Here is a 14,655-nt window from a genome sequence, read left to right as displayed (position 1 = left end):
GGCCTATCGAGGCAAACAATGCAATTAAATTCTTATACACCTATCGAGTTTTATCGAGTACAGTCAAGGATTATCGAGGCAAACAATCCAATAAAATTCTTATACACCTATCGAGTTTTATCGAGTACAGTCGAGGATTATCGAGGCAAACAATCCAATAAAATTCTAATACACCTATCGAGTTTTATCGAGTACAGTCGAGGACTATCGAGGCAAACAATCCATTTAAATTCTTATACACCTATCGAGTTTTATCGAGTACAGTCGAGGACCATCGAGGTATTAACATCCTAACACTGTCGAGGCACGTCGAGGTCCATCGAGGACCATCAAGCCGGCATGCATGCAACACATCGAGGCCTATCGAGTTTCATCGAAACTCATCAAGGCAGGCAAAAAATCCAGAGAAAAAATGCACGAAGTATCCAAAATTCATTCCGACAGTGAAAAATTGCAATAAAACATGAAGGCATACATAGATCTATTCGAAATAAGACAAGTAATGTAGACAGACAAGTTTCCTCACTACATATAGCAAATATATACTTACCCATACGATTTTTGCCCCTAGATCCGAAATCCAAAATGAAGTTTCTTGACTTGAAAGGACTCACAACTTGCCCCTAGATCCAAAATCCAAATTGAGCTCGAAAATTAGTATACATTAAGATAATGGTTGCTGGCTTTTTTTGTGTGCATGAGAGTTTGAGAGATAGAGAGGGAAAACGAAGAGATTGAGAGCGAAGACTGAGAAAAAAGAGAGGGAAACTTATTTCAGGGGAATTTTGGGAATTCAGGAAAATACTAGCATAAAAATATGATGTTTTTTAAACTTGGTATTATTTTGTTATTCAATCCCTTTATATGCATCAAAAGTCAAATTTCCCTTTACTAATAGTATATAGATTTTGTCAAGCACTTTCTATGTATTATCAAATTAGTGAAAATAATATAGATAATATCTTTGTCATTTTCTCCATCTCATTCATATTTATTTACTTTTGCTAAAATCTATATAGAATTAGTCATGCTCTTTCTATGTATTTTATAAATAGTAAAAGTAATATTTGTGTTAGGTTTTATATCCAATTTTTTATTGCATTATTGCCAATGGTATAATGTAATTTTTTGATTTCTCATAAGATTTATTTTATCTTTCCATGGTAAAGAATAATAATCACTTGACAGCATTTTTGTAAAACATATTTGTGCTTCAATGTTAAATCTTCCAAATGAATAGTTGGGATGTGAACTTCTCATTTGTGTAATTTTTCTGAATCAAAGATCCAAATAAATAAGTATGCATATTGGTGACTCTCGATCCTTCATACTTGTTACCTATTGTTACATTACACTTTATTCTATATTTATTTCTAATCTTTAAATTTCCAAAAACAACAAAAATATCACTTGTTCTATTTTCCTCACATTATTTATCTTTTAAACTTTATTTATTGATTAACTTTATTTCTTTGCCTCCTTGTGGAATCGACCGTCCAATCTATACTACGACTACCGCTAAGTGGAAGTCACGTTTGGGCGTTAAACAAATTTTGGCGTCGTTGCCGGGGAGGTAATAGTGAAAAAAAAAAGTTTTTCAATAAATTTTGCAAAAGAGGTAAGTAATTCTATCTGTTGACGCCGTTTTTCGTCAACAGTGAAATAAGAGCACGAAAACAATAAATAATTATGGCCAGGAAAATACGATAAAACAAATGGGATTTTTTACGTGGTTCAGCAGTTAACTCTGCCTAGTCCACGAGTCTTTGTTATTAAAACTTAAGATGATCTATGGAAATTCTTCTAGAATGAATTCTCCAGAGTTTTCTCTCAAGATTACAAAAAATCAATCCCTTTTTCATGGTGCATGACCTCTCTATTTATAGAGGAGGTTTCAGAATACTATCCCACATATTTCGGGAAGTTATTCTGTATATGCAAATAAATTTAATGGCATTAAAAGCCTGTAATCCTATATACAAGGAAACGTCCCCTGAAGATCAGGGGGCGTATAACTGAATAATAAATATCCCTTTATTATAGGGGATTTACAACAATCAATGTAGACCGCGTCTCTCCAAAATGACTCACTAGGATATTCAAAGTTATCAATCTACATTGTCAATGCTGTTCCCACCCAGGTCTCTTACTGACTTTCGAGCTATGGCATTTCCCCGAGATCATGTGACTTCGAGCTCATACTTATGTCAGGCTCGGACCCCCTGATCCGAGGCCATCCGAGAACAGACGTGCTTTGATGTCTGTCTTTCGAGCTTGTAATGGTTTCGAGGCTACCATCTTCGAGGCTGCCCGCTGCTTGTAGGTCCGGTGCCTAGGTTGCGGACATGTGTTCCAGACATTACGAGCCCATTCCTAACGAATCCAGCTTTCGAGATCACAATTCTTAAGGCTCGAAATCTGGGTGTAACATTTTGCCCCCTCAAAAGTATTTGTTCGAATCCTATGAGAAGGAAACTTTTGAACTACTTTCTTCGGGAACCGCACTGTCACACACTTGAGAGTGGACACGTGTCAGTTGGGTATTGCTCATCCAAGGTACTCGAGTACCTTGGAAATCCGCCCACGATCGTTCGCCTGCCACCTTTTCGGTGCCATCATATCATTAGTCCCTGACCGTCGGATTTTATAAGGATTCTAGCCAATGGCTCAGATTAATCCCTTTTTTACCACTTTTTACCATCTATATATAAGGCCATGGTCATCTTCTTCCTCCTATTTTACACTCATCAGAGAAAAAAGAAAAGAGGCAAAACCAGAAGCCATCTCAGAGAGCTTTTTGCTTTTGCATGTTCTCCTTGCCAAAGAAACAAAGGACTGCTTGTTTGTTCGAGACCGTAAGGTTATACCTGCAGCCTCTCCTTCAATCAACGATTTCTCTGCAATCGCCATCATTGTGTAAGTATCTGATGATCTTTTCGTTTTCCTTTATGCTGGTTTCTGTCTGTGTTGTTCTTTTATTTCTGGGAATGCACTGGTTTGTTTTCTTAGTTTGACACGCTAGGAAGCTCTGACCGATAGGCTTTCACGTTTAAGTCTCCATGCTAGGTTTAAGTCACTGGTCCCAAATCCAGTTTTGATGTAGAACAAGGTCTCTTTTTTTCTGGGTTTTCAAAATTTAAAAGACATATCTTGCACACCAAGATATCGGGTACAAAATCTTGGTTTTAAAGAACGCACGATACCCAAGATTACCATTTTTGAATAACCGTCACCCTTTTCCCATGATATTTCGGGATTTTAAAAAAATTTATCCACTCTCCTCCTTTTTCTTGTAGAATTCACGTTCCGACTCTCAATCGGGATTTTAGTATCGAGCTCGTTTCGTACCCAAGCACTCTCCGATTTTGTCTTGTCAAGCTCGCAATTCTTGAATCCTTGCATGCATGGCCCTCACCATTTTTTCTTTCTCGCTAGATGTCACAGAATCTGGAAAGACGGTGGGGGTCGTTGATGGCAATTCCGTAATCGCCAAAAACCCCGAGCCCAGAGTCGATGTTTGCTCGAAACCAACATCTAATTTATGAATACGATCTCGGGCGCGAACAGGAGGAAACCCGAGCTCATTATCGCCGCCAAATCGTCGAGGTTATAAAAAAGAAGAGGAGAACCCTTCGAGAGGCTCTTTATCCAGAATCTTATTCAGGGCCCAGGCCGGTCCCCCTCGACCCTAAGTTAAAAGTGACCATCGCGTACAGTCCGGGAGAGATCCAATTCTCGCTGATGGGGGAGCCTTCTACCTCGCAACCAAGGAGGGATTTCTTCGAGATCGAGCACTACTGGAGCTCGGTTACCTCGCTAGGCCAGATAACTGATATCCTGGCCTTCCACGGTCTCAGGCTGTCAAGCTTCTTAAGGTGTCGAGCCGCTACTTCCAGCGAGCGAAGCTGTCGTGCCCAAGGAGATGGAAATCCTGATAACAAGCTGAGGTACGCGGCTTGGAGCCAGGAGCATATGAAGGCAGGAGCATTACTGCCTTTGAAGTCTTTCTTCAAGGACTTCACAAACTTTGTTGGGTTGGCTCCATTCCAACTTAACACTAATTCTTACAGGGTTTTGTCTGCCTTGAAGTCGTTATACCACGAGTTGAAGTGGGAAGGACCCACCCCAGAAGAGATCTTGTATCTCTTTTGTTTGAAAAGCAATCCCTCCCGAGCTCGGGGAGGGGACAGCTTCTACTATCTTTCGAGCTACCCCAAGGAGAAAAAGGTGTTCGAGGATCTTCCCAACCATCCTCTTGACTTTAAGAAGGCCTTCTTCTGGACAGATAGCCTGTCTCCGTCTTGATACTACTCATTCAGACGGATTCATAAGTACCCCAACCTTCTTTATCTCTGTGCTCAGACTTTTGTCTGTAGGCTCGTTCTTAGTTGAAATGTGTTTTATTTTCCAGCCAACTATCACCGTCGTACTCCCGATGACGTGATGAAGGAGCATAGAGAGGCTTTGCTCCAACTCCCTTATGGCAGGAGGTCTCTCTCATATATTTTTCATGAGAGTAAGCTCCAAGCTTGCGGGCTTTTGGGAGATGGCCAGTCCACCTCGGATTGGTCCAACAAAAAGCACGACCTCTAGGAGCTCGTGCCTCTGCCAACAGGCATCCTCCCTCCAAGGAGAGAGGTGAGGCCCCCACCTCCGGTTCGCTGACGGAGCCCGCAGTCGGGGAAAGAGGCCAACGATGAAGCCTCGAGCTCGGGCTCGGATGATCAAGGTACAGTCATCCTAAGCTCGAAAATGTGGTCCCCCACCCTGTTAAAACACAAACCCGATAGGTTAGTATTATGCAAGGATGATAGGGACCATTTTTATATATGGACTTGGGTAGATGACCGGGTTCATAGGTTTGATAGTTGGCTCGGGAAGTATGACACTATGTACAGTCTGAACGAGGTGTGGGACGGAATAGCCGTCCAATACGGGACCAATGATTATAGGGACCTTTCGAGGTTGACATCCACATATAGGGAAGGTACTCCCCCCGCCTCCTCTGAAGATGGGGGAATTTCATGGTTTCCGAGCTCAAGCTCGGGGGAGAGTTCCAGTTAGGTCTTTCTCTACTTGGTTTTTTTTTTTTTTATCTTCCAAGTTTGTTAGCACTAATTTTAACTTCGATTGGAACTATGCAGGCGCTATGGATCCCGACCTTGATGCCGTGCTTTTCAGCGATGAGGGAGCTCAAAAGAGTAAACGCCCGAGAGGCTCGCGGAAATCCGATCGGCCATCCAAAGTCCCCAGGCGCACTGAGAAGACCCCAACGGCTCAAACTGATGCGAGCACAACTGAGGAGTCGAATGCTCGAGTTGATGCATCTGTTTCGACCGCGCCTACCATGCTTCCTCTAGCCACAACTCAGCTGACAATCGGCCGACCTCCGAAGAAACCCTCAATTTCCAAGGCACTCCTGCCGTCGGCCCGACCTCTTGTTGAAGAGTTCGTGCTTGATGGTACTGCCGGGACCCAAGGATCTGTACTTAGCTCGGACGTCCTTTCTCGAGTGGGTCAGAGTTTTTTCAGGATTCGGTGCTGACCACTGGGATCTTGTGCATAAGGCCCCAGACTGTAATACTCTTTATGATAAAAGTATTGAACTTACTGCCGCGGTAATTTTCGCAACTCTCCTTTAACTGTTTATGTCTTGGCTTGTGCTCTAATTCATCCTTTATGTTTCAGGCCCTCGTCGTTTCGGCACAGCTTAATTATAAGCTGATCAACGAGGTGCACACGAGCATGTCTCTGGCCCAAGCGTCGAGGGATCTGCAGCTTAAGACGGCTGATGAACTCAAAGACTCGAAGGCCAAGCTTGAGAAGATGAAGGCAGAGCTTGAACAGGTGAAGACTCGTCTTGCGGAGCTGGAGAAGGCTAATGCCAAACTCGAGGAGGAGAAAGCTGCCACTTTCGAGATAATGGAAAACGAGAAGGCCCGCCTCCTTGACGAGATCAAAGAGAAAAAGGAAAAAGCGGTCGACCAAGCCATGTACAAAATCTAGGTCGATAATGCCGATCTCGACACCAGCTTCCTAGGTCCTCTTGAGGCGAAGTATGTAGAGCGGTGGAATGCCCGACTTGAGGCGATTGAGGCTGCTCGGGAGGCTGCTCAGAAGGATAGTCATGCTATTCGTCCTGAGGGGTCTAGTGCCGCTGATGTTGAGAAGGCCAAGGGAACTACTCCTTCCTAAACCTCACCTCGGGGCTGCGTCCCTTTATTTTTGTAATTACTTTAATTTATGTATGTCGGGTTGATACAATTTCTTTTTATTTTAATACTTATGCTTTATATTTCTTGGTTTTGAAATATTTTTCACATTTTATATTAAAGAATCATATATGTTTATTTATTCGTACAAAAATAGTTTGGATTTAGGCTCGAGACTCAATGCATTCATGCACCGTTAGCTCGAATTATCCGCTTTCGATCTCGTTATTTATCAAGGTCGGATATTACTTTTACCATGAACCCGAAAGTACTTATATGGTGTGTAATGCAAACGGTTTAGTTATATCTTATTGCTTGGTTACTTTTTCTCATCCTCGGTTATTTCACCAAGGTTATGAGTTCGAAACTATTTTCATAAGATACTCCAGCCTCGATCTCGACTTATCTCGAAGTAGGTTTAAGTTCCAACTCATCGTCGATTAGTTTTAGCTGGTTTGCTCCAAACCTTTTAAGGTTGTGATTGGTTTGTAATCCATACACTTATATGTTTTTTTGATAATTTGGTTTTATCCAAACTACCTTAGCTCGCGCATTTGGTTATATCCAAACACTTATGTTTTTCGTATATCTTAATTTATTTTTCAAGCTGGTGGTATTTATACATATACCAATGATGCCCCCTTAATATCCTATGAAAGTGACCATAGGTTATTAGATTAAGAGAGATTGCAAAAATAAATTATATCAGACGAAATAATTCTTTATTTAACAAAACCCAAAAGTAGGTAAAACAGTACAGATAAACAAGCATGGTTACAGGCAACATCCTTCCTACACTATTGAAAGTAAGGTCTTAGGTGTTCGCCATTCCATGCTCGCAGTACCAAGCTTCCATCCAACCTCGCTAGCTTGTAGACACTGGGGCGGATGACTGACTCTATCTGGTAGGGTCCTTCCCAATTTGGCGGTTGCACGCCAGCTGCTGGATCTTGCGTTGCCAATAATACACGCCTTAATACCAGATCTCCCACGCCAAACTTTCGATCTCAAACCCTCTTGTTGAAGTACCTGGTAGCTCACTGCTGGTAGGCAGCATTCCTCAGTTGAGCTTCATTTCTTCTTTCTTCGATTAAGTCTAAGGTTTCTTCAAGCTGAGTGTGGTTCGAGTTTTGGTCATAAATGTGAGTTCAGATTGTAGGAATTTCGACCTCGATAGGCAACATAGCTTCGCAACCATATACTAGAGAGAACGGGGTATGTCCTGTCGATGTTCGAGCTGTAGTCCTATATCCCCATAGGACTTGGGGCAATTCTTCGGGCCATCGTCCTTTTGCTTCCTCCAACTTTTTCTTTAGCAAACTCTTGAGAGTTTTGTTTACAGCTTCGACCTGGCCATTCGCCTGAGGATGAGCTACTGACGAAAATCTCTTTATTGTTCCATTCTTTTCGCAAAAGTTGGTGAACAAGTCGCTATCGAATTGGGTTCCGTTGTCAGATACAATTTTCCTCGGCACCCCATATCGGCACACGATGTTTCTTACCACGAAGTCAAGGACCTTTTTGGAAGTTATTGTTGCTAACAGTTCAGCCTCTGTCCACTTTGTGAAGTAATCTACGGCGACTACATCATACTTCACACCGCCCTTGCCAGTTGGGAGAGAGCCTATGAGGTCGATTCCCCATACCGCAAAGGGCCATGGGGAAGTCATCATGGTTATCTTGGATGGTGGAGCTCGAGGAATCATGGCGAATCTCTGGCATTTATCGCATTTCTTTACGTACTCGAAAGAATCTGATCTAATGGTAGGCTAGAAATAACCTTGGCGTATGATTTTCTTGGACAGGCTATGCCCCCCAGTATGGTCTCCACAGAACCCTTCATGAATCTCTTCGATGATCTTTTTGGCTTCGGGTGGAGTTACGCACCGAAGTAATGGCATGGAATACCCCCTTCTATACAGCTTTCTGTTCAACATGGTGTAACGGGGAAGCTGATACATTAACTTTCAAGTCTGGTTCCGATCTTTTGGAAGGACTCCGGTCTCGAGATATTCGACTATCGAGGTCATCCAAGTAGGCTCGGACTCCACGTCTTCCTCCTCTGGCTCGTTAATGCTAGGTGCTGAGAGGTGTTCTATGGGCACAACGTTTAGCTCATCATTCTCGGTGGAAGTAGCGAGCCGAGCTAACGCATCTGCATTTGAGTTTTTCTCTCGAGGAACCTGTTCGATCGCATAAAACTCGAAATGTTCCAATGTGGATTTTGCCTTCTCTAAGTAAGCTGCCATTTTCATGCCACGAGCTTGGTATTCTCCCAAGATTTGATTAACCACAAGCTGGGAATCGCTGTAGCAATGTATTGCTTTAGCTTTGAGCTCCTTGGCTATACGAAGTCCCACCAGTAAAGCTTCGTATTCAGCCTCGTTATTCGATGCCTTGAAGTCGAATCTTAAGGCAGAATGAAATCTGCTCCCTGCGAGGGTAATCAAAATGACCCCTGCCCCCGATCCATTTTCATTAGATGAACCATCGACGTAAAGTTTCCACAACTCGTGGGCTGGGGTTATAACTTCATCGTTGGTCATGCTAGTACATTCCACTATAAAATCTGCCAATGCCTGGGCTTTAACGGTTGTCCTCGGGTGGTAAGTGATCTCGAACTGTCCGAGTTCAACCGCCCATTTAAGAAGTCGACCTGAAGCCTCCGGTTTAGACAGGACTTGCCTAAGTGGTTGATCAGTCAACACATGGATGGGGTGCGCTTGAAAGTAGGGTCGAAGTTTATGAGATGAATGAATTAAGTTGAGAGCCAGCTTCTCCATCAAGGGGTATCTCGACTCTGCCCCCAGTAACCTTTTGATGATGTAATAGACGAGTCTCTGTATCTTTTCTTCTTCTCGCACGAGCACTGCACTTATTGCATGTTCGGTGGTGGAAAGATATAAGTACAGTACTTCTCCCGTAATAGGTTTTGATAAGATGGGAGGTTCTGTTAGGTGCTTTTTAAGCTCCTGGAAGGCCAGCTCGCACTCCTCCGTCCATTCAAATTTCTTGCCTCCCCTCAAAAGGTTGAATAACGGAAGACAACGGTCCATAGATTTTGATATGAACCAACTTAGGGCCGCCATCCTGCCGGTCAAACTCTTTTTCAGTAGTTGAATAGTTCATTTGGGCACTATTGAGAGTTCGGCTTGCATAATAGACAACAAAGGGTTTCCCCTCCCTTCGTTGTCCTAGCACAGCTCCCACTGCAAAGTTGCTGGCGTCACACATGATCTCGAAAGGAAGACTCCAATCGGGTGACTGAATGATGGGAGCAGAAGTGAGCGAATTGACAAGCGCTCGGAATGATTCCTCACACTTAGGTGTCCACTCAAAGGTAACATCTTTGGCTAGGAGGTTGCTCAGCGGACGAGCAATCATTGAAAATTTTTGTATGAACCTCCTATAGAAACCAGCATGACCAAGAAATGACCTAACGTCTTTGACAGTCTTAGGAGTCGGCAGGTTGGAGATAAGGTCGACTTTGGATTGATCAACCTCAACTCCTTTTTCAGAAACAATGTGACCTAAGACTATGCCAGAAGATACCATGAAGTGACATTTCTCCCAATTAAGGACAAGTCCCTTCTCGATGCATCGTTTTAAAATAGCTTCAAGATGAAGAAGACATGTCTCGAAGGAGTTTCCAAAAATAGTTAGGTCATCCATGAATACTTCCATTGATTTTTCAATCATGTCACTAAAGATGCTCATTATGCATCTCTGGAAAGTAGCTGGTGCATTACACAAGCCAAATGGCATACGCCGGAAAGCAAACATGCCAAAGGGACAAGTGAAAGTGGTCTTATCTTGATCCTCCAATGCAATCTAAATTTGATAATAGCCAGAATAGCCATCAAGAAAGCAATAGAAAGGATGACCAGCTACACGTTCAAGGATTTGATCAATGAATGGGAGTGGAAAATGATCTTTGCGGGAGGCAGCATTCAATTTTCTATAATCAATGCACATGCGCCACCCCGTCACTGTTCTTGTGGGGACAATGACCCCTTTTTCGTTTTGGATAACGGTGACACCAGATTTCTTGGGCACAACTTGAGTTGGACTGACCCATTTTCTATCTGCTACCGGGTAAATAATACCAGCATCTAGCAATTTCAAAACTTCATTTTTTTACACCCTCTTTCATCGTGGGGTTCAGTCGCCTTTGAGGGTCTCTTCGAGGGATAGCCTTGTCCTCCAGATTGATTCGATGGGAGCAAATTAAAGGGCTAATACCTTTGATATCAGCAAGCATCCAACCTATCACAGATTTATGCGTTCGCAGTAGCTCGAGTAACTGCAATTCTTGAGAATTTTGAAGGTTGGATGAGATGATAACTGGAATGGTTTCACCGTCTCCCAAGAAGGCATGTTTTAAACCCTCGGGAAGTTGGGTCAATTGAACAGTTGGAACCTCTTCGACTGAAGTTTTCGGCTGTGCCCTCTCGCGAGGTAGCTCTTCAAAGCGAGGTTGCCAAAACTGAGTCCTTCTATTGCGGGAGTCTATGCGATCTAATATTGCAAGAGTAGACTCAATAGAACTGGGACTTTCGTTGTCAGACAAAAGGAGGAGTTCATCAAGATTATCAAAGTTGCTACGCAATTGAACCTCCTCGGGAATTAAAGAGTCAATCATGAATGTTTGGTAGCATTCATCATCTTCTCGGGGTTGTTTCCCGATGTGGAAGATATTGACTTCAAGAGTCATGTTTCCAAACGATATCTTCATTAGACCATTCCGACAATTGATCAAAGCATTTGCAGTAGCAAGGAATGGTCTTCCGAGGATAATAGGAATTTTAGACTCCATGTTCACCACAGATTGGGTATCAAGAATAAGAAAATCCACGGGATAATAGAATTTTTCAATTTGAACCAATACATCCTCAACGATACCCCTAGGCTTTTTGGTGGAACGATCAGCAAGTTGTAGTACAACAGATGTTGGCTTCATTTCTCCAAGACCGAGTTGCGAGTATACAGAATAAGGCATGAGATTGACACTCGCGCCAAGATCAAGTAAGGCTTGGCTGACTTCATGGGTCCCAATTTGGCAAGAAATGGTGGGACAACCAGGATCTTTGTATTTTGGCGGTGTCTTTTGCTCAATCACCGCACTCACTTGCTCGATCAAGAAGGCAATATTCTTGACGCGGTGCTTCCTTTTTGCAGTACAAAGATCCTTGATGATTTTGGCATAAGCGGGCACTTGTTTAATGATGTGAAGCAAAGGAAGATTAATCTTCACTTGTGTCAAGTGCTCAAGGAGTTCAGCTCGGTTATCAGGAAGTTTCCCAGCAAGTTTCAAAGCCTGGGGAAATGGTATTTTTGGAGTGGCATTGAGGGGTGGATTTTCGGAAATGACTTTTGGAGTACTGGGAGTGTTGGATTTTACGGGTGGGTCTTGCAGAGTTTTACCGCTTCTCGTTGTGATGGCATTCACTTCCTTGACGTTTTGATCATTAGAAGTTGAAGATTGGGCCATGTGTTGGCCTTGAACATTGAATTTCGGTTGGGAAGGAAGTTTTCCTTTTTCAGGAATGGCCAAGGATTCAATCAATTTTGAGAATTGAAATTTCATTTCCTTGATTTCTTCCATCATTTGGCGATTCAGTTTGGATTGTTCCTCCATGAATGCATGAAGAGTGTTCTCGAGAGAATTTCGTTGTGGATGAGCATTGTATTGAGGTGCAGAATACGCCTTTGATGGTTGAACTTGCTGCTCATTTCTCCATTGGCCTCCAGACGATTGAGCTTGGTTGGAATCTCTCCAACTGAAATTTGGGTGGTTTCTCCAACCAGGGTTGTACGTATGGGAGAATGGCTTGTTATATGCCCCTAAGGCATTGCATTGCTCCTCATAAACCCCCCTCATTTCATTCAAAGCTAAGCAGTCCTTAGCTAAGTGCTCCGTCCCTCCACAAACAAAGCAAGGTTCTTGCGGTTCCGCTTGAGCGATCATGTGCAACTTTTGGCCAATCTTCATCATTAAGACCTCAAACTGCTTTTTCAAAGCTTCAAGTTGGGCCTTAATACTATCCTCTTCTCGAAGTTGATAGATCCCAGATGGTTTGTGTCGGTTGGTGCTATCAGTAGCACTTGGACCAGTCCAGGTGTGAGACTTTTTCGCGGTTTCTTCGAGATATTCAAGAGCATCGTCTGGCTCTTTTTCGAGGAATTCACCATTGCATAGCATTTCTACAAATTGGCTCTCACGACTCGTGAGGCCTTCATAGAAGTAACTGACCAAGCGCCAGTTCTCATAGCCATGGTGCGGGCACTGATTTAACAGATCTTTGAATCTTTCCCAGACTTGATAGAACGTTTCATTGTCTTTTTGGGAAAATGTGGAAATCTGTCGTTTTAGACTATTGGTCTTATGGCTGGGGAAGTGTTTCAGAAAGAAAGATTTGGTCATTTCCTCCCATGTTCCAATCGACCTAGGTCTCAAAGAGTACAACTAGCTTTTGGCTTTGTCCTTCAAGGAGAAAGGGAAGAACTTCAGTCGCACAGCATCGACATTTTCGGCTCGATTATAGAACGTGGCTACCACCTCCTCGAATTCTCTGATATGCACGTATGGGCTTTCGTTTTCCATTCCATGAAATGTAGGCAAGAGTTGAATCACGCCAGGTTTAAAGTCTAATGCGGGCATATTAGGAGGGAAGATAATGCATGAAGGTGTGGAAGTGCGAGTGGGATGGAGGTAGTCATTGAGAGTTCTTGGTTGGATGCCATCATTGCGAGCCATTGCGAATGGATTATTATCAGAGAAAGTTTGTGGAGAAGCAGAATTGGTGGAAGGAGTTCCGGTAGGAGTGGCAGATGAATTGGAAGAAGTGTCACTGGAAGTTTCGTGATGATTCATCCACTCTCGGAAATCAGAATTAGATTTATTTAATGTCTTTTTTATTTATTTTTTATTTTATTTTTTTGATTGATTTTTTTTAACTTGTTCCCAGGTAGATTTGGAGGTTTTCGGGTGATCTCCAACGCCTTACTAGAACTCCCCGAGGTTACTGAGTAAGTATAGTGGATCACAAGTCAACCTTTTCGACCAAACAACCTTTAAGCAAAGTGAAATTGCTTATTTTGACAAAACAAGCTTGGTTTTCTTATAGTAATAAGTTCAACAATGTAATAGTGCAAAGGTAGATGCTCGAAATGTTCCCAGGCTGATTGGGAAGGTTGCCAAGGTACCGCTTTCGACCTACACTTGCCTAGACAGAACTCCCCGAGGTTCCCAGGTAAGTGTGGAGGGTAATGCTATTACAAACCTTATATAACAACCAATCTTTCTAGACAGAACAATATCGGTTTCTATTATTTTGTAATATTACACAATTGTTCCTAATACTAAGAGTTTTATGATTGAAATTTTATGAACAATTTTATGCAATTTTATGTTTTTTATGTTTTTTTTTTTTTTTGAAAAACCTAAATTCTAAGGAAAACTAAAGCAAAGGAAAAGAAAAACCTAATCTAAGTAACAAAATAATAAAAGAACACAAAAATAAAATAGAGAAAAGAAAATTAAAGTGAAGATAAAATAACAAGCTTAATGTTTTTTTTTTCAAATATGTATTAAACAAAAAAAATAGAATAGAAATTAAGAAAGAAAAATGGAGTAAGAAAAAAAATTATATAAATATATATGGTTTTTTAAAAAAAAAACAAAAATAGAATAAAAATGGAAAAGGAAACAAAGAAATAGAAATAATAATTTTTTTTTTTTATAGATATGTATAAATATATATGAATATAAATATTTTTTTTTTACCGAGAAAAAAGTGTAGAAGAGAAGAAATATATATATATACAAATAAAGAATTTTTTTTTTTAGTTTTTTTTTCTTTTTATTTTTGTTATAATAATAATCTAATTAATTAAAAAAATAGTAAATAAAAATTATATTAACACAATATTTATTCCAACACAAACACAAATAAAGTTACTAATATTTTTTGTAAAAATTTCGCTAAACCTTTAAAAATTACCTCCCCAGCAACGGCGCCAAAATTTGTTAAACGCCCAAAATGTGACAACCACTAAGCGGTGGTTGTAGTATAATCGGGAGGTCGATCCACAAGGAGGTAACCTAAAATCAAAATATTAGTCGAAAATAATACAAAAAGTTAGTAACAAAAAATAAATAAAATTGTAAATGGAAAGAGGTTTGAGATTTTGGTATTGTATTTTTTTGATGAAATGATAAAGTGAGATAGGTGAGATAAATGTAAGATGTAATCAAGAGTTTGAGAAATGGAAAGGTTTCAAGAATCATCCATATGCTTGCTTAGTTACTTAGTTACTTGATTTACAAAAATACACAAGTAAATAGTTCACATCCCAACATTTACTTGGAAAATCTAACATTAAAGTCCATATTCTTTTCTAACAAAAGTCCATTTGAGTTATAAAGTTCTTTACTTTAAAA

General features: G+C 41.3%; 1 non-coding gene across 1 annotated transcript; it reads left to right on the top strand.

Annotated features, from left to right (window-relative positions):
• Positions 1–12,481: 12,481 nt before the first annotated feature.
• LOC133820797 (small nucleolar RNA R71) lies at positions 12,482–12,588 on the top strand. The gene has a single exon (XR_009887197.1). It is a non-coding gene; the product is annotated as a small nucleolar RNA R71 (small nucleolar RNA).
• Positions 12,589–14,655: the final 2,067 nt, after the last annotated feature.

Source organism: Humulus lupulus, chromosome 2, assembly GCF_963169125.1.
Source record: "Humulus lupulus chromosome 2, drHumLupu1.1, whole genome shotgun sequence".
Taxonomy (NCBI): domain Eukaryota; kingdom Viridiplantae; phylum Streptophyta; class Magnoliopsida; order Rosales; family Cannabaceae; genus Humulus; species Humulus lupulus.
Note: the sequence above shows the minus strand (reverse complement) of the source record. Positions and strands in the feature narration are given on the sequence as shown.